The sequence below is a fragment of the Leucopleurus acutus genome, assembly GCF_964270905.1.
Source record: "Leucopleurus acutus genome assembly, chromosome: 2".
Lineage (NCBI taxonomy): Eukaryota > Metazoa > Chordata > Mammalia > Artiodactyla > Delphinidae > Leucopleurus > Leucopleurus acutus.
Window position 1 is genome coordinate 85,556,789 of NC_139143.1, and position 25,227 is coordinate 85,582,015.

A 25,227-nucleotide genomic window follows, 5' to 3' on the forward strand; every position below is an offset into this window, starting at 1 on the left:
CTTTCAAATTTGGAAACTTTTTGTAGTCACTGCCAAAAGTAAAGGTCAGCCTTGTACTGAGAGGTGGAGAAGGCCTTTGAACGTCATACCTGGTCATAATAAGTCTGTGGTAGTGGAGTTAAGACTAGAAAGACGTAGTTAACAGATGGGCATAACCTGGTCCTGGGAGGGCCTTGGTGAAACAAGACAGCTTTAAATTTTTGAGGCTCCTCATCTGTGGACCTTTCTTCCTACCTCAGATCTAGCTGGCAAGGGGTGGGTGCGATCCATGGAGTTCGGTGACCAAGTCTCATCCTACTCCTTCTCAAATTTGCCACTGAACAGTGTCCAAAATTTGTAGTCCCCACATGCTTGTCCCCCAAATGCCTCTGCCTGCCAACCTGTATTGCTGGTCCTGGATGTGCCTCATGCTAGGTACTCTGACCTACTTGGCCTTGGTATAGCCCTAGGCCCTAAATCTTCAACTCTAAATCCAGGATATTCCCAAGAGATATAGCTGTCTAGGAAGTTTCTTGTTTCAGATGTCAATTTTCTAGTCTTGAGCTGGATAATTCTAAAGTGTCTATGCTCCCCTCTTTACCTTTAGAAACTGAAGACTTCAGAAAGTAGTGAGGGGACAGAAAAGTTGACTGTAATATTTGTTTTTAAATAGGCCTAATGGGCACAACATTTTGAAAACGCAAACCAGTTGCCACAATGTTAGGAATCTGAATTAAAATTTAGCATTTCTTGCGCTTCCCTGGTGGCGCAGTGGTTAAGAATCCGTCTGCCAATGCAGGGGACAAAGGTTTGAGCCCTGGTCCGGGAAGATCCCACATGCCACGGAGCAACTGAGTCCGAGCGCCACAGCTACCGAGCCGGAGCGCTAGAGCCCACAAGCCACAACTATTGAAGCGCGCGCGCGCCTAGAGCCCGTGCTCTGCAACAACAGAAGCCACCTCAATGAGAAACCCTCGCACCTCAACGAAGAGTAGCCCCCGCTCGCCGCAACTAGAGAAAGCCCCCACGCAGCAATGAAGACCCAACACAGCCAAAAATAAATAAATAAAATAAACTTTAAAAAACTTAGCATTTCTTTGGTCAGATTATAGCAGGGGCTGGCTGCACTTTGTGTTTGTCATAAAGAGGTATTTATTAAATGGCTCTTCTTACTTGAAACTGTCCACGTTCGTCTAATATTTATTCATTCAACAAATATGGAAGGTCTGCTATGTGCCAGGCAAGGCTTATGTTCCCATAGCCATAGGTCCTTGTAAATCACACAGCACATATGTGAGTTCTGCCTTATACAATAGTTTTGTGTTTTACTAAAGTGTAAGACCCTTGATGCCTGGAATTATGTCTTATTCATTTTTGCGTCCCCAGGATCAATGAGCACAGTGCCTTGCACGTAGTAGGGACTCAATATTTGTGAATTGAACTATGCTACAGCATGGTTGTTGTACAAGGTTGTTAAAAGGTATTACCAAAAAAGCACTACATAACTTGTTTTGCTTGTGCTAACAGTCTAAGGCAGATATGTCAATAGGGTATTATCATTATGCAAGTAAATAAATATTGAGTATTTACAGAGAAAAGTATGCGGTTGGCCAAAAAGTTCGTTCGGCTTTTCCCCTAACATCTTACACTATGTTCACTGCAGGAGTGAAGGAGGGAGAGTGCTTAACTGGGTGGAGATTGGTCTGGAAGAAGTGTTAATTTTCCTCCGGTCAGTCCAGAATGATCGTGTAGAGTAACTAGAATTTCAGTCTTCTCAGTCTAAGTATTTTCATCCCTCTCACCTTTCTAGAACTACCCCGCCTCTTTCTGCTTCTTCCCAAAGGGCTGTGTCCAACTGACTACACCTCAAAGTCTCAAGAGTCCACCCAGTAGCCCTCCAGCTCCGGTTCAAGAACTCTCCAGAACAGGGGCTTTAGGTACACGGGCCAGGAAAACACGGGGTCACGCGCGGGGCAAGCGCCAAACTGGCCGCACCTAGGGGAGTGGCGCTAAGGGCGGGGCTGCTACGGGGTGGGGCGGGGCGGGGCTGGGCGGGAGGGGGCCGCTTGGGTGTCACCACCAACCCGCTCCGGCCGGAAACTGGCGCTTGTTTCCGGCCGGACGGCCGAAAACCACCGATCCTGAACCAGCAGCCGGAGTCGAGTGTGGAGCAGGCAAAAAGCCACTGGGGGAGGCCAGTCCAGATCAGTCCCGTCTGGCTCCAGCTCTTGATCCTGTGCGGAACAACAGCCGCGGTCTCAGTCTCTGCCACCGCCTCCGCCTCCATCGTCGACGGGGGAGGGGCCGGCCGGACCCCGGGGTCACAGCAGAGGAATGAGGAGAGGCAGCCGGGCCCCGCGCTCCGCCCCGGCCTAGGGCCTTGCCCCGGGAGCCGCGAGGGTAACGGAGCCCCCGCCTTGTCACCCTCCCCCGTCTGCTCCCGCCCCTCCCGCCTCTTCAGACTCCCAAACTCTGACCCTCTGATCGCCACTGTTCCCCATCTCCTTTCTGATTATATTTCACCCTCAGCCATCTCCTCTCGGCACCCCCTCTTCGCCCTGACTGTTCCTTGCTTGGCCCCAACCTTTCCGCGGTTACTCCTCCCTTTCACCTGCGTCCCGCCTTCCCAGCCTCCCTTCCCCGTTCGTGGCCTCCCTTCGTCAACTGTGCTGGGCAGTTTGGACGGTCCTCCCTTGTCAGCTAGACTTTCGGGGAGAGATGGTGGAGTTTTAAGGTGGCTAGGAGTGCAGGGTACTACCCTCATTGTAGGATAAAGTTCATTTTAAAGTCTCAATATAAAAGTAAAATGAAAAGAAAACAAGCTGTTCTCCCCTATCGATAGCCAAACTGAGGTGCGTCCAGTAATGGAGGAAGGGAGCGAAAAAGAAGTGTGTGTGTGTGTGTGTGTGTGTGTGTGAGAGAGAGAGAGAGAGAGAGAGGTTGGTTCTAGGGCAGGCTTATGAACTTTAGAAAAAAGAAAAGTTGCCGTGAGCCGATGGAAACTTTAGAAGCTGATGATGAGTAAGCCGGGGGCTGCGTGATCTCACTCCTCTTCTCATAATTACTAGGTTAACGGTGTGGCTCCGGTCGGGATGGAACGGGATTTGTTTACTGGGCCGGCGTATTTTTAGCTTGTCGGCTCACAAGGACCAGCGCTCTGAGTCTCTCTCTCCGCCTCTCTCTTCCCCTCCGTCTTTCCTTCTCTCTCTTCCTCTTTTTTTCCCACCCCTCCCCCCCCCCCCCCACGGTCTAGATAGTCTCTCTGGAGCCCAGGTGGCTTCTCTGGGCACAATACAGATATAAAAATTAGGTTCAAAGAAATTTTCTGTAAGAGGTTCTCCCCAGCTTTTCAGGGAGTTTTCATGAATGCAAAGGCAAAAATTAGTTGACTTTTAGTACATATATGTATAAAATACTTATAGAAAATCAGAAACGGGTAATGTTCAGTCTTTGGCTTCTCATACTGTATATTTAGATCTTAGAGGACGCTGGATCCCTTTGTCTTTCAACCTATTTCTAAAGTGGGAAAGGACAAAGTAGAGAGAAGAGGTAGTGATAAGGCGGGTCCAAAAGGGTAGTTAGTCCTAAATCTTTTAAAAACATTTTCTATACTGTATAACTTTAAAAAACAGAAACTTTCTTTCATAATAAGTGAGATTGCATTCTTGATGGGATGGAGAAGACAGCAGGGGCTTATGCTGGGTGCCTAGGGAGAATCAGACTTGTAATTAAACATTTGCTGTGCATAATTTACAAATGAATACATTATGGGCAAACAATTATACTCTTTGTCCTCATTGTTTTTCCGAGCCTTTCTTTTAAAGGTTAGTAACCAACCTGCTGTGCTAGTCTGTTGATATTTTGAAGGCTGGACAGAACTGTAAAATAAATGAAATTGATGTTGCTCATCTGGAAGCTGAATACCAGTCTGTTCTAATTTCCGCTAGCTACGCAGCATGCCTCAGAGCACCTCCCTGAGTTAGTGGCCAGTTACTATGTACTTAGAGATTACAAATGAATACACATATTAGCTCATGCTAGGAATAATTGAAATGATAAATACGCTGAAAAGATTTTCCAAAACTGAAATAGATTATTTTTCGATTTTTTCTATTTCGGATTATCAGCACCTTTCTACCGATAATCATCCATTAACATGAATAATTTAGAGTTGAACAGATATCCACTTTGGACAGTACGCATTCAAGCAGGAAGGAAAGATGGAAGGAAGATAGTTTCCAAACTATTACTATTTTTGTTGTTGTTGTTGCCTGCTTTGACTTATCCCTTTCATTTAATGCCAAAGACTCCTTTGTGAAGAAAAAAAGTAAACCTTTGCCAAAGAAAGGGCTGTCTACTGACTTGTATAAGGCAGGCTGACCAGTAATGAATGTTAATTACTAGTTGGACTTTGTGTAGTTATGTTACCAACAACGTGGAAATTTTCCTGAAGCTTTATTTCGTTAATCTCTTTCTTTTGGGACCCCTATTGAAAATGATTTAATTTGAAGGGTAATATCTAATTTTTAAAAATCACACATGCTGTTCCAGAGTCTGTTGACTATCAATAGTTGTTTTAATTTATGAGTTAGTTCGTGCCAATATTAGTGATGATATCTGGCAAATTCAATTCATATCTGTATTTAGCAACTTCCCCTAGTTGAACTACATATATTATTCCAGGGGTTAGGGGTGGGGATTGAAGGAGTGAATAAACTCTAGGAATAAGTGTAGCAGCCCAATAGCCCATCACTGTTTTCAGTTCTCAGAAGGCTTTGTTTGGAATTTTGAGATTCAATATATATGTAACTAAGTGAATTATGATGGAGTAACTCAGTATTAAAAATAAGTTTTCAGACTGTTACGGGGGCACTAAGTGCCACTTGTTAAAGTTTTAGAGCTCCTGAATGTCTCAAGCATGCTAAGTATGCTGGCAGAGGACTTTATAAGGGAGCACACGTTCTCCTTACGCCAGACATTCATCCCATCAAGGGAAAAATCCTGAAACAATGCTTTGAAGTGTGACTTCAGCAGTATCTTTCTTATGCAAACTTAGGAGCTGTGGAATGGCAGCCTGGAATCTTTTCAACAGCCCCTGATAAGTCAGACAATTAAAATCTGTGTAACTAGAATGCAGATGCAGGACAGTTTTATCATGAATGCCTGAAATTAGTTGATTTTTTAATATGATAGAAGAAGGAAGTTGATTTTTTTTTTTAAGTAATAAATCCTTGCTGAATAATGACTGAACACTCCTGTGGATAAGGCAGTTTCCAAGTGTCAGTGACAGGCTTTGGGGAGATATAAAAGTTGTAAAAACAGGTGTTCTTGCCCTTGGGACAAGGGTGATGTTGGGGAAGGCAGTATGTAAATGAGAAAGCAGACTGTTATAAGCTTTAACATTTAAGAAAAAACATATAAACAAAACCAAGTTTAATGTGCTACAAATGAAGTATGTAGAGATTAGAAAATTCGAAGTAATAAAGTATGAATGAAGTAAATTAGGGAAGATTTCTGAGTCAGTAAAATTTGAAATGGACTTGGGAGGCTATGGATTAGAGTCATAATGAGGCATGGGCTATGGAGTTAGACGATCTTGGTTCAACTTGTGGTTCTACTTTTTACTAATGTGACCTTGGGCAATTTACTTCTCCATCCTTATCTATATAATAGGTGTGAGCATTCCAATAAATAAAATAATTATTCTGTGTTAGGAGTAAAAGGAGATAAAAGATCTTCTGGGCAGAAAGTATAGAATGTACAGTGTGCAATGATGGTATGAATGACTAAGTTGTGTTTGTGGGGAGAATAAATAAGAATGACTGGAGAGAATGTGGGTTGGTCAAGTCATGGGTAGAGCAGGCGAGAGGGTGGAGGGGACTCAGAGGCCAGACTCTGTTGGGTGTTGATGAAAGGGTCAATAGAGTCATTGTAGGTCCTTGAACAAAGGATGGATTTAATGAGAAGTATTGAGCCCTCTGATCCAAGAACTCAGGGACAAGGAGTCAGGCACCGGTAAATTGTGACTCTCCTACTTCTCTTCTGGACCATCCTGGCCTAAAGAGATCAGCCAGGAGACGTAAGATTCCTTGTAGAAATTTTTGTATTTACACACCTTACTCACTATGTTGAGCTCTGCTTGTGACTGTCTGATGTTGTACCAACCTGTGGGGAAGTCTCAAGGCTATGTCTGGATTCTCTTCAAGAGCTTATGGTAAGGGCAGTGTCATGTTTCCAGTGCGTTGAACTTTCAGTTATCTCTGCTATTGTAGGGAGCACTAGTTTAGGTAATTCAGAACTTCAGAAAGAAATTTCTTCGTTTGAAAATGCATTATTTTAAAAACCAGACTTATTTTAGTGTTTTGGGGATCATACTGATGAAATGAATTGGCATTTCTAAGCCTGAATTACCTGATAGTGAGGAAAGTATACTGATGGTGAAGAAACGTCAGTCTTGAATTAAAGATTTTGCCTCAGAAATCCATAAAATGAAAAGTCCATATGAGGGTAATTAAGACTGGGCTATACTGAGTATGTTAATGAAGACCAATTTCTTTTCAAAATCTGTGTGGGTCCAATGTGGCCTCAGGCTGTCTGCCTTATTCCTAAGAGCTATTGGTAGAAGATGCCTATGTTGCAGCCTGAATAAGTCTTTACACACAATATCTGGAAGAGTCCTACTGCGTGATACTGCATTGTTGAAGATTAAGCTGGATTTTTTTTGAAGGACTTGGGCTTTGTAGAGGCTCTTCAGATATTGGCTCCTTTGAAAATCTATTAGATTTTTCCTCCTGAAGTAAACTTGTTTGAAAATGTGGCCAATTTAAGAAAAAAAAAAAAAAAGAAAAAGGAATGAGGAGAAGTCCACACTTAAGAAGTAAACAAAAAAATCACACAGCTGTTCTTCCATCCTTGTTCTTTCAGTTAACTTGCTTTCCTTCATCCTTGCCTACCCCCAGCCTTCTCATAATCATTACCAAACTATGTGCTTGTGATGTCATGGGCACAGGATTATTATTTACCACTTAAGTCAGGAGATTGAAGTATTTCTGAGCTAAAATTCAGAGGTGGAAAAATCAGTCATCTTAATTTATACAGTTTAGTTCAGGATTATTTTTAACTGTGTTTTTTAGGATTATCTCTTATACCTTATACTATAAGAAATAGTTTTTGATAGGAGAGACTACTAAGCTGTTATTTTTAGTGACCTGCTGTGAATTTAGTTCTACTAAGTGGTATGGAGGATTAGGAAAAATGACAGTTTTGTGCCCTTGAAGAATTTACAGCCTAGTTGGGAGTAAGGGGAATAGGAAGGAATGAATACCTATTGAGACTTTTTATGCCAGAGAAAAATTTAAAATGTGAAAGTGTATTATCATTTGCATAATACAGACCTCATACCATAGGTGTTTTGGGAGAAGAGTACTCAGGTAGTTATGAGTGATGTCACAGAGGAATTGTGACTTACTCCAGATCTTAAAAAAAATTGTATTAGGTACAAGAAATGAAAATGAAACAAATAACAAAAAAATCATTTAAATTTGGAGCTGAGAGGGATCAAGCAGAAGCCTGGGCACAGGGATGTACTTGGAATGTTCTCGGGGCAGTGATGAGACTGACCTGAGTCGCAGTGAATAGTAGTAAAACACAGGTGGTGAGGATGGTCTGGAGCTATGTTTATAGAGGGTCTTAAAAGTCAGGCTTATAAGTTTAGATCTTAAACAATGGAAAATAGCTAACCACTGAGTATTTTTTATTAGGATTGTAATGTGATGATATTGGGAAATAGATTGGCTTGGAGGGAAGGGAGATTAGCAGCTGGGATGTGTGAGGTGATGATGAGGCCTGAGCTAGAGTTGTGGAGGGTGGGTTAAGGAGGGGAAAGAGTGACAAAGAGATTGTGAAGGAAAAAATTGAAATCAGTGCGGGCTGGATGTGGAAGATGATGGAGAGTGTTCAATCAAACATAACGATAGCATTTTAGGCCTGGGTTTCTGAGATACTGACTGGGGTAAAGAAGTTAGGGAGGTTTACTCATTTCTTAGGGAAATATGATGAGTTCAGTTTGAGATGTTTTGGATTTAAAGTGGCAATGAAACATCCAAATGAAAGGTGTTCCAGTTGTTAGAGAAGAGCCTACAGCTGGTGGAGAGGTGAGGGTTAATAATGCTTGAAAGTGTGGTTTTGCAGTTCATCAGCATAGATGTGGTAGCTGTAGCCAAGAAGATGAATAAACTCTCTGAAGACTAGAGTTTAGGGAAAGAGCAGAAGGCCAAAGGTAGTGGTACTGATAAATACTACTATTCTCTACTCTTCAGGCCATCTTAATTGAGTTTTTCTGTCTCCTTTCATGTTTTCCGTTCCTCTGCTCCCCACTCCATCAAATATCCGTTGAATGTCTCTTGTAAGCACTGTCTTAGGCACTAAGGAAGCAGATGAGTCAGACAAGATCTCAATGTCCAAGGGGGTTATGGGTCTAGTGGGAGGAGAGAGATGTGTCAGTATATAGATGGAATGAAGTGTGATAGGTATTGTGTTAGAGGTATGTAGGGGGCAGAGTGGGGACCTAAAGGTCAGTTCTGCCTTGGACATTCAGAGGTTGGAAAGTGCCTCCCAGAGGAGATGATATTTGAGCTGAGTCTTGAAAGATGAGTTAAGGATATACCCTACAGATGAGAGAGAGAAGTACACTCCAGGCTGAGAAAACAGCATGAACAAAAGCTTAAAGGAACAAAACAGTCAGGCTTCTTCAGGTAGCTTTTAAGTAATTATTATGGCTGGAGGACAGGGTTGGAGGGCAGGGAAGAGGCTGGAGAAGTAGGTAAGGCCGATCATGGACAGCTTTATCTTGTGCTACACTAAATGATAAGCCATTTAAGGGTTTTTAAGCATTGGGTGATAAAGTAATTTTCATGTTCTAGAAAGATTATTTTGTTAGTGGTATATAGAGGGTGGATTGGAGAGGAACAAAGCAAAAGACTTAAAATAACTTTATTATGTTTAACAGTAATATGTTTGTTGTTGAGTGATCATGTTTGTGGAATCATGGAATCAGAGAACTAGAGGGACTGTTAGGCTTCTTAGTCTCCCTCATTGATTTTCAAACGGAATACCTGAGATTTACTTAGGATCACAGAAGTAGTGAAGTGATAGCTTGGTCTGGAATTCAGTCTTCAGTGGCTGTAATGAGGTAGGTGATTAATAAATGTTAGCTCACCTCTCTCATTCCCTCACAAGTCCCGTTGCAGTGTTTGTTCCATTCTGCCACACTGCATTGAGCTAGAAGACAGAAGGACTTCTGTCGTTTCCTTTTTACTAGTCCAAAGTGAACAGTGGTATTTTCCCAGGTCTGACTGAGGAAGATCTGTTCTGAGAGTACCATGGAGAATAGGGACTTTGACCTGGGGCAGTTGGATGCCCTGGAGTGGAGTGAATAGGATGTTAGGATTCTTCAGCGATAGTGATTCAAATGTACAAGAATGTCAGGGTATTTGTGTTATTGTGTGTGTAGATGTATTTATCTCTCCTGCTAAGTTGCCTTCAAGTTTTCTTTTAAACTTAATTTTAAATTGTACCAATGAAACTTTGGTAAAAGAAATAAGCTATGATAAATTGGGCACCGACAAAAAGTATATCTAAAAAACAAGATTTGTCATTATACTTGGATTCTAAATGTTTCTTCCCCATGTTTTTAATTTTATTGGATTTTTGTGAAGGTAAATTATTTGGGTTTAAAGCGTGAAGTAAGAGTTTGGATTTTGCGTTTTAGTCTTTTTTGCTGGAGAAAAACAGAACAGGATAGAGGACATCTTAGAGGTCCTTAGATTCCCCTGGGGAAAGTTGGGACATGAGGGGATGTAGAAGGATGGATGCCTGCCACTGGTAAGTCTTCATCGAAACTTAACTGAATTATGATTACTCCTTTCTCTGGGCTCTGTCAACATCTCCAGAGAAGGGCCTTGGATTGGATACTGTCCACTTTAGCAGAGCTGCCAATTCTTAATTCTTTCTCAAGTGGGCAAGGGTACATTTTGTTTTTGTTTATGAGTGTTTGGGGGAGGGGTGGGGAGAGAGGCGGCATGGAATAGCTACTCACAGTGAGTCTTTATCTGAATTCCTGTGTAACTGGAAGTTTCCTTGGCTTTGTTTTGCGGCAGATGACTTGGTTACAGGGCATTTAAGCTACGTGGGAAGGTGGTTCTCTCTCCCTTCAGTTATCTGACCTAGGATGGCAATAAAAACTTCCTTTCTGTCCATATATGTCAGCCTCCACCTCACTCTGTTCTAAGTGCCTTTTGTGCACACTAGGTGGGGGATCTGAAGGACGCTCTTCAGTCTAAAACTGAGCTTATCAACTGTTTCCTTAAAGTTTAGGGGAACCAACCTGCTCCCGATTATTTTTGTGTTAATGACTCCCCTATTCTTCCAGTTACCCGGCCCTTTCTTAATTTAAAAATTTTGAATCCTAAGATATTTTAAATATTTAGAAAAGTTCAGGGGAAAAAACCCTAACACAATTTTGAGCCCACAACCCAAATTTAATGGATATTAACATTTTGTCATATTTGTTTTAGATCTCTCACTCTCTGTTAGGTATTAGATATAGCCAAAGTCCTACTCTGCATCCTTATCCCCTTCTTCTTTCTTGGGAAATGAATCCTGTTCTGAATTGTTATGTATCATTCCGTTTCATGTTTTATACTTTTTAAAAAAATGTGTAATATAGACACAAACAACATATAGTTTTATTTTGAAATCATAAATAGAGTCATACTGCATGTATATTTTTGCAACCTTTTCTCTCAACATTGTTTTTCACATTTGTGTACATGTAGATCTAGTTCATTTAATCACCTTAATCTTGAAGCCTTTTTCCTCTACTGTCCTCCCCATTTGCCTCATGAAATAATCCTACCCATCAGAGTCCCAGTTTAAAACCTGTCTTCCATGAAAACTTTCCTGTTTTTTTTCTCCTGCAGGCTGTGATCTTTCCTACTTCTGAATCCGCCTATCATTTTATTGGTACTGATCTGGTGGTGGTTGTATATTCTTGTATTTTAGTTTATTTGTGCCCTTAGCATGGCTCTTCTACTATACTGTGAGCTCCTTGAAAGCAGATAAGTAGTTTCTTTTATCTTTGTATCCCTCAGGGGCTTGCCACAGTAACATAAACATAGTAGGCATTTAGTCGCTATTAGTGACTAAATGGTTAATTAATGAATAAAAAAATAAAGACAGTCCTTTGGGTTGGTGAACTGTTTAATTATGAGTGATATAGTGGCCCTAATGAAAAATAAAGCTTATAAAGAAACATTCAGCACTGAAAATTATATAGAAATGCACATAAAAGTTGAGAGCAGTCAAGACTAACTTCCTGTAGGAGATGAGAGTAAACATTCCCTGAGAAATGAAATAGGAATTGATTGGTGATATCATCCCAATGAGGAAACTCCTGGGAATTGATCCTGATGGTATTTGAGGCAATGTGCTCCTGTGGCCAGACACATTTCACTAGCTATCAAATTCTGCTATTGTCATCAAGGTCTTGACACCTTCACTGGAGATTTATATTGGCATTGGGAAAAAGCAGCCTATCTGTTCACTTAATGAATACTGCTGAGAAACAGGAATTCTTAGGCCTCTAAAAAAGAAAGCCTAAATAATGTACACATTTGTACATATATATGTACTTATACTTTTAACAGCACCTTTTTTATTGATGAGACCAGATTGTATCTCAGCAAAATATTTTTAAGCTTTTAATTCTGGAATGTGTAGTACCAGTATAACATTGTTAGGCCTCACGGAAGCCCTTCCCTCCCCCCACCAGGAAGAAATTAAATGTTAAGTTGAACTATAATGAAATTGCAATTTTAGAGGTAAAGTAAGTAAAATATCACCAATGGTTATTGCTTAACCTTATGTTTATGTTGTTATGTTAAATGGTTATTATGTTTAATGTTTATTATGTTAAATGGTTATTGCTTAAGCTTATATTTAATGGTTATTGCTTAAACTTAAACTGTGGTTAAACTTAACATGTCACGTCTTGATTTCCTATGGGGGTTCTGAAGAACATTATTATGGACCTTTCTGAGGGCTAATTCCAAATCTATTTATAATTCTAAAATGCACTTCTGAACTTTAATTTACAACCGATTATCTTTTGTAGTTATCTTTAGCTCAAATTTTTGATAAAATGTTCTTATTTCTCAGCACACATTTAGTATATTTGGGAAGGTTGTAGGGGAATGTGTGAAGGTTATAGGCCAGAGTACCTGGAAGATAAGGCTGAGATGAAAACTTACGCTGTCAGTAGCTACATATAATTGATTGAATTGGCTTTAATGAGCTTGCAGTTCCTTTGAGTAGATGACCACCCCACTATCCTTTCCTGCCACCCCCATGTCTCTTCTCTAGTCTTGATAAGGGAGATCTGGTGGTGGGAAGAGAAAATTGCTTGTGACCCTTGATTTTATTGATATTTGGAGACTTAACAGGGAAGAGGGTAAGAACCCTGGCTCCTGGCACCGGATTCTTACCCATGGTTCCCCAAACAGTTCTTAGGGTAAGAGCGAGGAGGAATGCGGAAATCAGGAGAAAGAGCAAAGAAACAGAGTAGAGAGCGAGAGTTAGCAGAGGAGCAGAAATGGGAAAAAGGGATATGTATAAAAATTTAAAGAGGTTCTGTTTCCTCTCATCGTTCAAAACCGCTTAGAATTCTTTATAAACCTTGTACCTAAACTATATCAAAGTTGTATCCAGGCCACATACCTACTTGGAAAACATCATATATAGACGTCAGCTTTGAAAGTATCAGCTTTGTGTTCTAAAATAATTCTTTGAAAAGTTAGGTCATTTTAAATGAGTTGGTCTGCTAGTGCCTTTTGAATCATTAATAACTGACTTCAAAGGAAAAGAAAAGAATTCCTCTGAGGCTTTAGAATGAGTAAGTCTTGATATTTACATGAAGATAGTCCCAAGTGAGGAATGGAGGCAAGACAATGGGAAAATATAATGCTACTAACAAAAATATTTTGGATAGCATGCTCTCATTTAAAAACTTTAAGGCTCTAATGAGTTCCTTTGTGAGTGTTTGCTTTCATCTTCTTTGAACTAGGAGCTCACCTGGCTGAGTGTTTGGACTCTTCATTTTCTGAAATTTTCCATCAGTACTAAAGACAAGATTATCTGATATGAAGAATACTTGGTCCCTGTTTACTGTCTAGGGATAGAGACTTAACACACTCCTCAGAATTCTGCAAATAGAATTTGAGAGTTAGACTTAAGATTGGCTGCATCCTAGTTTCTTTGGATGCCTAAAATGAATTCCTAGCTATTTGACACAAGGTGACCTCTCATTTTAATATTAAGTTCCTTCTCTCTCACATCATCTTTGTAATTTTTGGTAATATACTAGTTCATTATGGAAAGTAAGATTGAAAAAAATCATCTACGCAGATTTCCCTTGATGTTTGCTGTCTGGCTGAGACTATAAATTCCTTTCTACTGAACACCTGCTGTGTACTGGAATTTGGACAAGATGCTCTGAGGAGATGCCAAGGAAGTGTTACCCAATAAATAAACTAAACAAGTAGTAGGAGACTTGGCCCCCTGGGAATATATATTCTGGGTTAAAATAGGACATAGTGTTATATATTTACACACACATATTTAGAAAAAAAGAAATACAGGCTATGTAGTATTATGTATAATCTCACGTAGCATTTTAGAATGGAAAGGAAATTTACATATTGTCATCATTGTCTGGGTGAGGAAAATGAGGCCCAGAATATTTCAATGACTTGTTCAAGGTAGTTACCCTCAACAACAAACATTTTGTTAGATATCTGCCCTCTGAAAAGTTAGGCCTCAGATATAGAAAGAGTTAAAGTTATCAAGAACTTAGTAAGTTATGAAGACTGAATGTTTGCATAAAAAGATAAATAGTAATACAAAGTCATGGGCATTACGTGTCAAGTGAGGGGTACAGTTATATAGAGTTATACAGAAGTTTAGAGGGAGTGGGTAGGGAAAATTTTTACCCTTAGGATAATCTAGGCCTTAGAGAAGACTGGGTAATTATAGAGGGGAAACATTCAAAGTATGAGAACTTTGAGCTGAGCCCATCTTGCTTGGGAGGCAGAACAAGTAGACATAGTGTTTCACCTAGGAGAGCAATGAGATTAATAAAGTTGGAGAGTTAGGTAAATTGGAGAGGGCCTTAAATCTGAGGCCGAGGAGTTTGGTTTATCCTTACAGTGAAAAATTCCTGAGCAGGGAATTGTATATATAAATTAGTATTTTAGGAAAATTGATTCAGCCGTGTGGTGTGAAATGGAGGAAGAGAGAGCAGTTAGAGGACTGTTACAAAAGAGTCTCTACAGGGGTGATGGGAATGGAGAAAGGGGAGAGACTCATGTGATTTGAAGAAAACTAAATAGAATTTGGTAACTGCTTTTATGGAAAAGGATAGATAAGAACAATGCTCATGTTTTTATTCTGGGTTATAGCAGTAGGGGAGCTGGATTTGGTTGGCTTCTGATCTACTCTCCAAAGGGATACCCTGGTGGAAGCAAGCACTGAGTCTAGCCCAACACTCAGATAATACTGAATACAAAGAGTTTAAGTGGCTGGTGTGCATGCCTCGTAAGTAGTGGAACTTGGTGTAGAGCCCATTCTTTTGACTGTTGTTCAGTGCTCTTTCTATTATATCATACGGCTTACGAGGAGGTGGGTCAGGTGGTTAAAAACACAGAGCAAATGCCTGGAAGTGAAATGGGAAGTTCAAGACCACATTATGATGAGGTTTAACCACAAGCTGTTTCAGTTCTGCATAGATATTCCTTATATTTAGACGCTAAATGTGTATACTTCTGTCAGGCTCGTAATGTAACAGTGATCTAGGTTTCTTAGAGCCATCTTCTTCTGAGTTTCACTTCTTCACAGTCAAGGAAAAAGATTCTTTCAGATTTTGGATTTAATTGCATATATTCTCTGACCCCCAATTTTCAAGATAAAATAGTCCTTCTCCCTGCATGTAGTTAGGTTGCTTTGGTTACAAACTATAGGTGAAGTAGCCTCAAAGGCCACATTAGTCTTTTTGGAGGAGGAGAGTTTTGGACCCAAATCTTTCAAGCTTATTTACCCTGTCAGCAGTTAAGAACAGTTTCCTTACACAGATCTTATTACCTAAAAAGGGCAGTAAATACTGTGAATCAATAGGGTATTTTTGCTAATGGTGTGTTTTTAGAGAATTGAATGGCTTTCTGAAGAATCCTTTATGTTTTGTTTTTAAATATGTAGTCAGGTATATATAAGATGTGACTCTTTTTTTTTTTTTTTTTTTGCGGTACGCAGGCCTCTCACTGTTGTGGCCTGTCCTGTTGCGGAGCACAGGCTCCGGACGGAGAGGCTCAGTGGCCATGGCTCACGGGCCCAGCCGCTCCGCAGCATGTGGGATCTTCCCGGACTGGGGCATGAACCTGTGTCCCCTGCATCGGCAGGCGGACTCTCAATCGCTGCGCCACCAGGGAAGCCCGTGGCTCCTTCTTACTCCCTTTTTTTCCCTTTCCTTTCCTTTCCTTTCCTTTTCTTTTCCTTTCTACCAGGCTTTTATCTATCTGGTAACAGATACCTGCAGATGCAAAATAGCATTTTCCGGATCAGCTAACACTATGTATCTACTATAAGGGTCTGGCACTGTTATGTAATTTCATCAGCCAAGATTAAATATTCCTGGATTTTATGTTAGCTCCCTTGTAGTCAACATATTCCAATGTTTGGCTTCTACAATTCTTATCCCATTTTAATCCTTGCCATGACTCTTCTTTTATAACTTGTGACCTGCCTGGGGAATAAAGGGAAGAAAACTTTGCTATTTAATAGTGAAGACCCTACCCTCAGCTATACCAAGTGTTTTATATAATCACCTCATTTAATACTGATAACAATTCCGTAAGTTAGGTAGATATTCTTATACCTGCTTGCAGGTAATTCATCCAAAGTATTTATTACTATGTTAATAAAATATTAATTCACCAGAATATTTAGGTGCTGTTTAAGGTGCTGAGGGATATCACAGTGAATATCAGATGAGGTCTCTGCTAAGGCACAGAGAAGTTAAATAACTTGCCCAAAGTCACATAGCAAGAAAGTGGCAGAGGTAGGATTTAGGTATAGAACTGATGGATTCCAAAGGGAATGTCTGCAACAATTATTATCAATACAATATGCTACTGTTTACATGTACTACATGTTCTCTGTAATTGCACAAATCAAGCTATAAAAATAGGTGGGTTCCCCCAGTATTTCTTTTTAAAAAGGCTCTTGATGAATCTGAGAAATAAATCTGCCTTGGTGCTGGCAAGCACACCTGCACAGTAATGCTTTTCCTCTCTTCCCCTCCCCTCTACCCACTCTCTCTGAACCCACTCATACCTGGGCATGAACTGGACAGTGAGACCTGCTTTGGCATTTGGATGTGTTTGTGCTTTGAGCACTGGGAGAGTTTTATTTGTTTCCTTGACTTCCTTGCCCGCTTGCAAGTTCTTTCTTGTAGCACAATGATGAGTAATGTGTTGTTAACCTCGTGATGTGGTCATGCCAGTTGGAATATTTTTTTCTTTTTCCCTTGGTTCTTTCTGATGAGTATGTGACTCTTGGGTCACACTTGCTTTCCACAGTTCATTCAAATAGAGAAGACTTTCTGTATTCAGAGGACTAGACAATAGTCTTGAGGTTGAGAAGACTGTTAATATTCAATGTCTTCTGCCCAGCTGAAATCCAGTTTTGTTAGCATTTTAGGTTTATTCTTTAGCAAGTGTGTTCCAAGAGAATACTTGTTAGATTATGGCCATTATCACCATGTGCCATATCTGGAATGAGTGGTATTCTGGAGTTAGGAGCTTAAAAACAGGCACAGGGAGTTTTTTCATGAGCATTACCTAGCAGAAAGCATTAAAAGATGCTTAAGTCTGTGAGAGTGATGAGCTAAATTCCAGTAGTTGAATTCTAGGGATTAATAAGGTGGGATCAAGGTTGTAAGTGTCAAAACTATTTAGTATTGGGGATCCAGTCAATTTAGTATTTGGATTCCAGGAATATCTGGGCATGGCTCATGAGGTTAATGAGATGATTTATGTGGGTGTGTCTAGCCTAGTGCTTGATACTTGATTTGGTGCACAGTAAACGTTAGTTAAATCTTAAAAAGATACTTGAATGATGAGTATTATCACTTTGTCTTCCTAGGGCAGCTTCCTCATCATTAACTGTTCCTTCTTTAGAAGAGTATTTGTTGAGCCTTTACCTGTGGGTAAAGCATTTGGGAAGGGGGTTGGGGTAACAAAGATTTATAATATCAGGTTCTTGCTGAGACTTAACATTTATAAATTGAATCAGTTAGGCCTAGCATATAAGGGGGTATTTGTGATTTTGCTTTGCTAGAGTCAACCCTTTGCTTTTTTGATAGAAATAACTTCTTGACCCGTTGGTAGAATTAAAAATGCTTGCTTTTCAATTCAGTTAAACTGGGTTTGATTTTTGATATTTGAGATAGTTGCCTATGATATTTCCTTTTATCCCCTCTCCATTTTTTTTAGTAAATAAGATAATATATTTGAAAGTGTTTTGTGAACCACAAAGCTAGTGGTTGCTATCACCACCACCATCATTACTAATAATAACATTAAAAATATTAATGGAATGGGATTCATTTTTACAGGGGTTGGTTTCCTGGATTAATTTCAAGGAGAAGAACTCAGAGGACAATGGGATATTTGCCAGATGACTTGTGTACTAATTGATACCTTTTGTAGTTTTTCTGGAAGGGAGAAGGAAAAGCAGATACCTGACACCCTGAAAACTTGGCCTGGTGCTATGTCTTCATGAAGGGTTACCTGTACTATACCTGGTGTTCTGTGGTGGCAAGAAAATTTAACAGGATTTATCATCTGTTTGACCTTAGAGGCTTATAGTACATTTTACTGGAAGCATCTGTCTACATAGGAAACAACTCATCCCAGTTTATTGGTAAGATCAACCACATTCCTATATTATGGATCTTATAATAAATAACAAAATTATGTTGGTCCAGGATAGTATCTGCCTGGCCTCCCAGTGTAGGAAGATTGAGGAAACAGTGCCTTTGACCAAAATATTTGGTTAGGTGTTATCATTAAAAGCCTTTACAGTCAACTTCTGATGATTGGTGTTCTTAGAGAAGAACATGTGATTTTTATAATCCAAAAGAGCAACTTGTGCAGCAAATTTGGAAAAACCTCTTACTTTAAAAAATTTCCTTGCCATCCTTTTCTGTCTCTAGGCCTGGCACTCAGTAAATCTTTGTTGAATAAAGGAAGTTAGCTGATACTGATCTTAGGGTTTTCTCTGGAACCAGCCCATTAGATGAACTTCTAGAAAGCAGGGATAATGCCTTATTAGTTGATGCATGATGTGTCCCCTCCGCTTAGCAGACTGCCTGGCACTGAGGGGGTCCTTAATAAGTGCTTATTGAATGATTGAGTCAGGAGGTTAAAGTTTTCATAAGGGGAGAGTTGTGTGACCTCGGTGCTGCTGTGCCGATGGTGGCCCTTCCTAAGAGGAAGAAGAAATGTAGCTTTTCTGCAAATAAACATGAATAAATGTGAATGCGAGGAAAGTGATTGCTTTGATGCTTCCAGGCATTTTACATTTTTGGACAAGGAGAAGTAATGTGTTAAAGGTTGGTGCTTTATCTCTTGGTTTTTATGTTTTATTCTGTTCAAAATTTAGTTATTGCTGTGATTTCTTAACGTATGAGAAGTGTATTATAGCTTCAAACTATCAGTAGAAAAGAAAAAATCTCTCCCTATGTCATACATAATTTTATAATTTTATAAAACTTAAATTTTACAGAACTTCAGACCTTAGGGATATAAGGCTAAAAGAATACAGTATTTTCAAATCCAATTTATATTTTTAGTGGTGACGATCAGAACAAAAATGATGATTTGAGCATGTTTTCATGATTTTCTTTATAGATGATTTCCCTTCTCCAATATGGTTTGCTTAAGTGATTAAATTTCCCAGGTACACATTTTTTTCTTTGATATACATCTGTAGAAGTAAGAGATTTATCTGGGTGGCAGGAGGAAAAGACATTTTCATATATCAATCCACAGTGCAGATTACATGGAGAATTGAAAGTTATCAATATATATGAAGTCAAGTGAAGATTTCTGGAATGGGAGTTAACAGATTTATGTTCTATACACAGTTTTCTCGCTAGTTAGCTGTGCGGCTTTGGGCAAGTCACTTAATCTCACTCACCTGGTTCTCAGTGTTCTTATCTGTAACTTGAGGGTATGGAATGAAATGATCTCTGATATCCTAGTTCTAAAGTCCATAATTCGAGAGTGCCAAACAAGGAAAATAGACTGACTTTCTGTACCTTACCACCAGCCTTGTTCCAAATAAGACCTGAATGTGAAATGTTAATTATGTAAATATATTAGAAGTGTATAACTAGGTAGACTAGACTTGTCAGATTGTATTATATGCTTGTAACTAATTTTATGTGCATAAATATGAGGCTTGCTTGCTTTTTTTAAAAAATAAATTTGTTTGTTTGTTTATTTATTTATTTTTGGCTGCATTGGGTCTTTGTTGCTGTGCGCAGGCTTTCTCTAGTTGTGCTGAGCGGGGGCTACTCTTCGTTGCCTTGCGTGGACTTATCGCTGCTGTGGCTTCTCTTGTTGTGGAGCATGGGCTCTAGTCACGTGGGCTTCAGTAGTTGTGGTGCATGGGCTTAGTTGCCCTGTGGCATGTAGGTTCTTCCTGGATCAGGGATCGAACCCGTGTCCCCCTCATTGGCAGATGGATTCTTAACCACTGTGCCACCAGAGGCTTGCTTGCTTTTAAAAGAGAAATTATTATCACAAAAGGTACAACCTATACAAATGAATGAGACCCAAATAATGCTCAGGATACCCTGGGTTGGAGTTTCTGCTTCTTAACTCTAACCTGGAAATAGAAATAGGTGTGTGTTGGCAGGATTGCTGGGGGATGGGGAGGGTGGTGGTGGCTAGAAGACAGTGTGGGTGAATGTGGATAGTAGTTATAAAAGCAAAGTATTAAAGAGTTCTTCAGCTTGTGGACTTTGCATGGCTAGACTGATTTCATTTTGCTATAAATCCCTGGAGAACTGATATGAATCCTGTATTCAAATTCAGAATATGTAGGTCCAAGCTCCTTGCTATCTGGGTATCACTCAAGCTTTGTAAGCTTCTCTCTGTGTATGTGTTTTCCATCAGAAAAGAGGGGATTAAAAATCTCAAAGGGTATATAATTTTTAAAATTGTTATTAAATGAGGCCATATTTGTGAAAGTGCTTTAAAAACAAAAAATTACAGCGAAAGAGAAGCTATTCTTAGTGAACAGACAGCTGTACAAATGTATTTGTTCATATAGACCTTTATTTTACATGTCTATGGGGTGAATGGTGACATTTGAAACCCGTAAATATTCACCAGGCTATTTTAGGTATAGATGAGCTCTTAGTTAACCACACACATGGACTACCATGAATAATTTAGAACCACAAATATTTGTTGGGCATCTACTATGTGCCAAGCAGTTTGTTAGGCCTGTTTAGAATTTTTAAAAGTATAAAAGAGAGGTGCCAAGCTCAAGGATCTTAATTCTACCTAGAATGTATCTTGTCCTCCAGCCTTACACATCCTAAAGACTAAGTTTGAGAAACTTCCCTAACCCATCAAGGTAAACTAGTTGCTCCTAATACCTCTTCCTACCCCCCTGGGCACTAAAAGCATGTTTAGATTTCTCACACCAGACTGGAGTGCCTTGAAGGTAGGACTCTGGCTTCTCTTCTTCATTTGTATCCCCAGGCTGTGGTGGACCCGGCTTGGTAAATTTTGAATGAATGACTGTTAGTCAAATTGGCGAGGTAAATTTCCGGAAGGCCAACTAATATGATAAGGTAATATATGATAACAGCAAGTGCCACTGAATTTTTCACATATTGTACCTGTAGGAGTTCAAATGAGGATTAGATATAGCCAGGAAAGATGGAACAGTGGAACTTGCAGGTGGAGAATTAAAAAAAAAAAAATAGTAATAAAAAGTGTCTTTCTTTGAACTGAATTATATCATTTTATAAAACACAGATTTCATTTTCTAAGTGAGGCTTTTATAAAAATTAGTAGTTGTATGCTGAAGGAAGTTAATTTATCAGAAGGAATTTACAAAGTGAATTAATTTCCTGTGGATAACTAATCTCAGATAGGATAGTAATTGGAATTTTTTTCCCTTCTGCTATTTATTCCCTTGAATGGAAGTTCTGTAATTGACAGTGAAATGACCAGTAGTTAGGAATCAAGAAGGGGAGAGAAGGTTGTCAGCTACTGAATATTTGAGGGTTGATTCTAGAGAAATAGTGTGTTTTGCTATTAGACTAGCCTCTGTTGATTTGTAGTATTTATTTTTCTCTCATGTCGAAAGTTCAGGGCTTCCCTGGTGGCGCAGTGGTTGAGAGTCCGCCTGCCGATGCAGGGGACACAGGTTCGTGCCCCGGTCCGGGAAGTTCCCACATGCCGCGGAGTGGCTAGGCCCATGAGCATGGCACTGAGCCTGCGTGTCCGGAGCCTGTGCTCCGCAAGGGGAGAGGCCACAACAGTGAGAGGCCCGCATACTGCAAAAAAAAAAAAAAAAGTTCAGTAATGAGAATATTTTTTTAAATAAATTTATGTATTTATATATTTTTTATTTTTGGCTGCATTGGGTCTTCATTGCTGTGCGGGCTTTCTCTAGTTGCGGCAAGCAGGGGCTACTCTTTGTTGTGGTGCACAGGCTTTACTTTGTGGTGGCTTCTCTTGTTGAGGAGCACGGGCTCTAGGTGCACAGGCTTCAGTAGTTGTGGCATGTGGGCTCAGTAGTTGTGGCTCGTGGGCTCTAGAGCACAGGCTCAGTAGTTATGGCACACCAGCTTAGTTGCTCTGCAGCATGTGGGATCTTCCTGGACCAGGCTTGAACCCATGTCCCCTGCACTGGCAGGAGGATTCTTAACCACTGTGCCACCAGGTAAGTCCTATTTTTAAGGGCTCAGTAGAACTTTTGTTTTTACAGGCTATTCTTTTTTTTTTTTTTTTTTTTTGTGGTACGCGGGCCTCTCACTGCTGTGGCCTCTCTGGTTGCGGAGCACAGGCTCCGGACGCGCAGGCTCAGCGGCCATGGCTCATGGGGCCCAGCTGCTCCGCGGCATGTGGGATCTTCCTGGACCGGGGCAGGAACCCATGTCCCCTGCATCAGCAGGCGGACTCTCAACCACTGTGCCACCAGGGAAGCCCTACAGGCTATTCTTTTAAAAGTTGAACTTACTGAGAATCAAACCTTGGGCTATCCTTGACCTTAGCTGAAAGGAAAAAGAAAAAATTCATTGTGTGTGGCAAATAGACATACTGGTCTGGATCTAAAAAAAAATAAACATTAACATGGTTTCTGTTTCTATTCAAGTTACTCTTGTGCCAATATTATAATAATAGACTTTCTCTGTGACTGTCTCTGCCCTTATTTTTCCAAAGGTCACTTCCATTGTACAAGCCTTCCAAATTATTAAATTTCCCAAATAACTGTAATCCAGGGAGCCTTTTATCAGTAGCACTGAAAAGACAAATACCAGTTCATAAGGAGTTCTCTGTGAACTTCTGTCTCATTTGTATATTAGCATTTGGCTATTTATGGGATTTGTCTCTTAGAAATTTATTTTGCTGTTTGTAGCCTGATAAAAACTAGAAACTTTGAAAAGAAATAGTTAAATCTTGTTCTGACTCATACACAAACCAGTTGTAGTGATAAAGTCCAGGGGCCAATTCTTGAGTCCTTACTGGTGTGTATACACAATAGCATTGTTTTGGGAGTGGTAAATTATATGATCGGGTTAAGTTTTTTTCTCTTGAGTTTGTTTTTGGGGGAGAAAATAGACATTCCCCAAGTATACACTGTAGTGGAGGTAGAAAACATCTCAGAATTGTGCAGGGTGAATAGGATTATTCCTTCCAATAATCCAAAAATAGACATTGTGCATGAGATTAGGTGAATATTATAGAGTCTTTGAATCTGGAATGAGGAGAGTAGTAAGGTGGGGAGATAGGGCTGGTAGATTAAGGCATTAGAATTTCGGTCAATATGTGTGAAATTGCTGTTCCTGGAGATTTGGGGATGAAGGAGCTATTTAGCTATGTCTGTACCTCTAGGAGAGGACAGACATTTTTCTTTTGCTCTTTTTTTTGAGGGACCATCCGGTAGAAGATGCAACTAAGGGAGTTCCCTTTACGACGTTTTCTTGAGGACTTGAGGAGTTGAAAGACACTGGAATGGGAGTGATAGAGCATGTACAATGTGTATGTGTTAAGACTGTGCCTTGGAAACAGTTATAGGACTGGAGGGTTTGTTTGGAGAAGTAGGGGGAGCTTCTGAAGGAGAGATACAGAGGCTGTGTTGGGCACACAGTGGAGTGAGGCAGAGCGCGTAGGAGGGAATTAGGCAAGAAAGCAAATGACATTTTTTGAGGACTTACTGTGTGCTAGGCACTGCCCTAAAGGCTTTTCATATCTTAAGTTATTTAATCCTAACAAGAGGTCTGAAGTGTACGTATTTCCCCCAATTTAACATGAAGGAACAGAGGCACAGAACAGTCATATTACTTACCCATGATTGTACCACCGTTAGTAGTAGATCAGGGATTTGAACCTAGATCTGTCTGAATCCAGAGCCTATTCTCTCTCTCCAGGTGGAGTTGAAAGGAGTTGAAGCAGTGAGGGTGGACTTTCACATGGTGGACTGCCTGTGTTTCCTCAGTCCTCCTCCCTGGACTGTGTGTGATTTAGTGTAAGTGTCTGGTCTTGGGAGTCAGATTGGCTGGACTCATAAAGATTCTGGTTCTACCACTTTTTAAAACTGTATAACCTTGGGTAGATTATCTAACCTTTGTGAGCTTTAACATCTCCATCTATAATATGGAGTTAACAATACAGACAAACCTCTAAGAGTTGTTTGGAAGTTTAAATGAAAACAATGTCTAAAACTGTAACACATATTACTTCTTTTCCTTCTTTTCTTCCATTTAGACCCATCTTATTATCTCTGGGTTATAACATTTAGTGATATATAGGTCTCTTTAGTATGGAACTCGGTCAATTCTTTTTTTTCTAAGAAGGTTATATTCTGTTTCTTTCACTTGGAAGGATGTATATTAACTAAAAACAATCTGCCAAGACAGTCTTTCATCTCTCCCGCCCACCTAGTCAAGAATTGTGTGAAAGTCTAAGGGTTTCTGTCCCTCCTCTCTCTCCCTGTCTGGATTCCTTGGGACTGACATCATAGACGTGGAGGAGTTGCTGACCTTTGAAAATTCTTGACAGTCTTGGATGTTGTGGTTTTCCAGTGAGTTTGGGGAGGAGTTGGTGAGTACTCAGACACAGCTGTAATGCATCACTGGGACCAGGAGAGTGGGTATAGTGTGAGAATGTGGACACTTTGGGGAATGTTGTAGATGGGAGAATGTAGGGTCAGTAGTTTCTCACGCATTTTAACATAGCTGTATTATCTACAGTCGGTATTTAATTTTAAGTCACTTTTCTCTGTTACTAAGTAGTTGGGCACTCAGATCACGCAGACTGGTTTTAATATTAGTCTGAGCTAAACGTTTAGGGAGAGAAATCTGTTGCAAATAAGATCATATTACAATCTTAAGCAAATGTATTTGAGATGAGCAGCGTTTACAACACTGTAAACAATTTGAGATGACTTGCCTGTTTACAACACTGATTATCTGATTATCGACAATACTGTTTTGTGTGTGTGTGTGTAGTGGGATACTGTACAAGTAGAATTCAGTTCATCTGAACAAAAACTGAGTACCTCCCAGGTGCTTGGATGCTAGGAATACAGGATGAACAAGACAAGATTCCTGCCCTCAAATTGCTCATGGTTTAGTGGGGAGAGAGACATGTAAATAAACACAAATACTGTGCAGTGTGATAAAGAATATGATAGAGGTAGAGTACAAGATGTAACACCAAGGAGGAAGCAGGCACTTTAACTTGAGAAGCCAGGGAAGGTGTTGCAGATGAGGTAGTACTTAAGTTAGCCTTAAAGAAGAAACAAGAATTCACCTGCTAGGCCAGGAGTCGTTCCAGGCAGAGGGAACAACATTCACAAAGGAACTGAAATGTGAATCACGTAGTATATGCT

The 25,227-nt window shown here is 40.1% G+C and overlaps 1 protein-coding gene across 3 annotated transcripts in view; it reads left to right on the forward strand.

Moving 5' to 3' along the window:
- The first annotated feature begins 2,118 nt into the window (after positions 1-2,118).
- The window catches only part of OTUD7B (OTU deubiquitinase 7B), a 55,056-nt gene continuing 31,947 nt past the window's right edge, over positions 2,119-25,227 (forward strand). Inside the window, exon 1 of one of the 3 annotated variants that reach the window (XM_082862822.1) lies at positions 2,119-2,379. The gene's annotated coding sequence lies outside the window, so the exon portion shown is untranslated. Of the gene's footprint in view, positions 2,380-17,711; positions 18,010-25,227 lie in introns of those variants that run through there. The other 2 variants (XM_082862821.1, XM_082862820.1) reach the window with 2 other exon arrangements.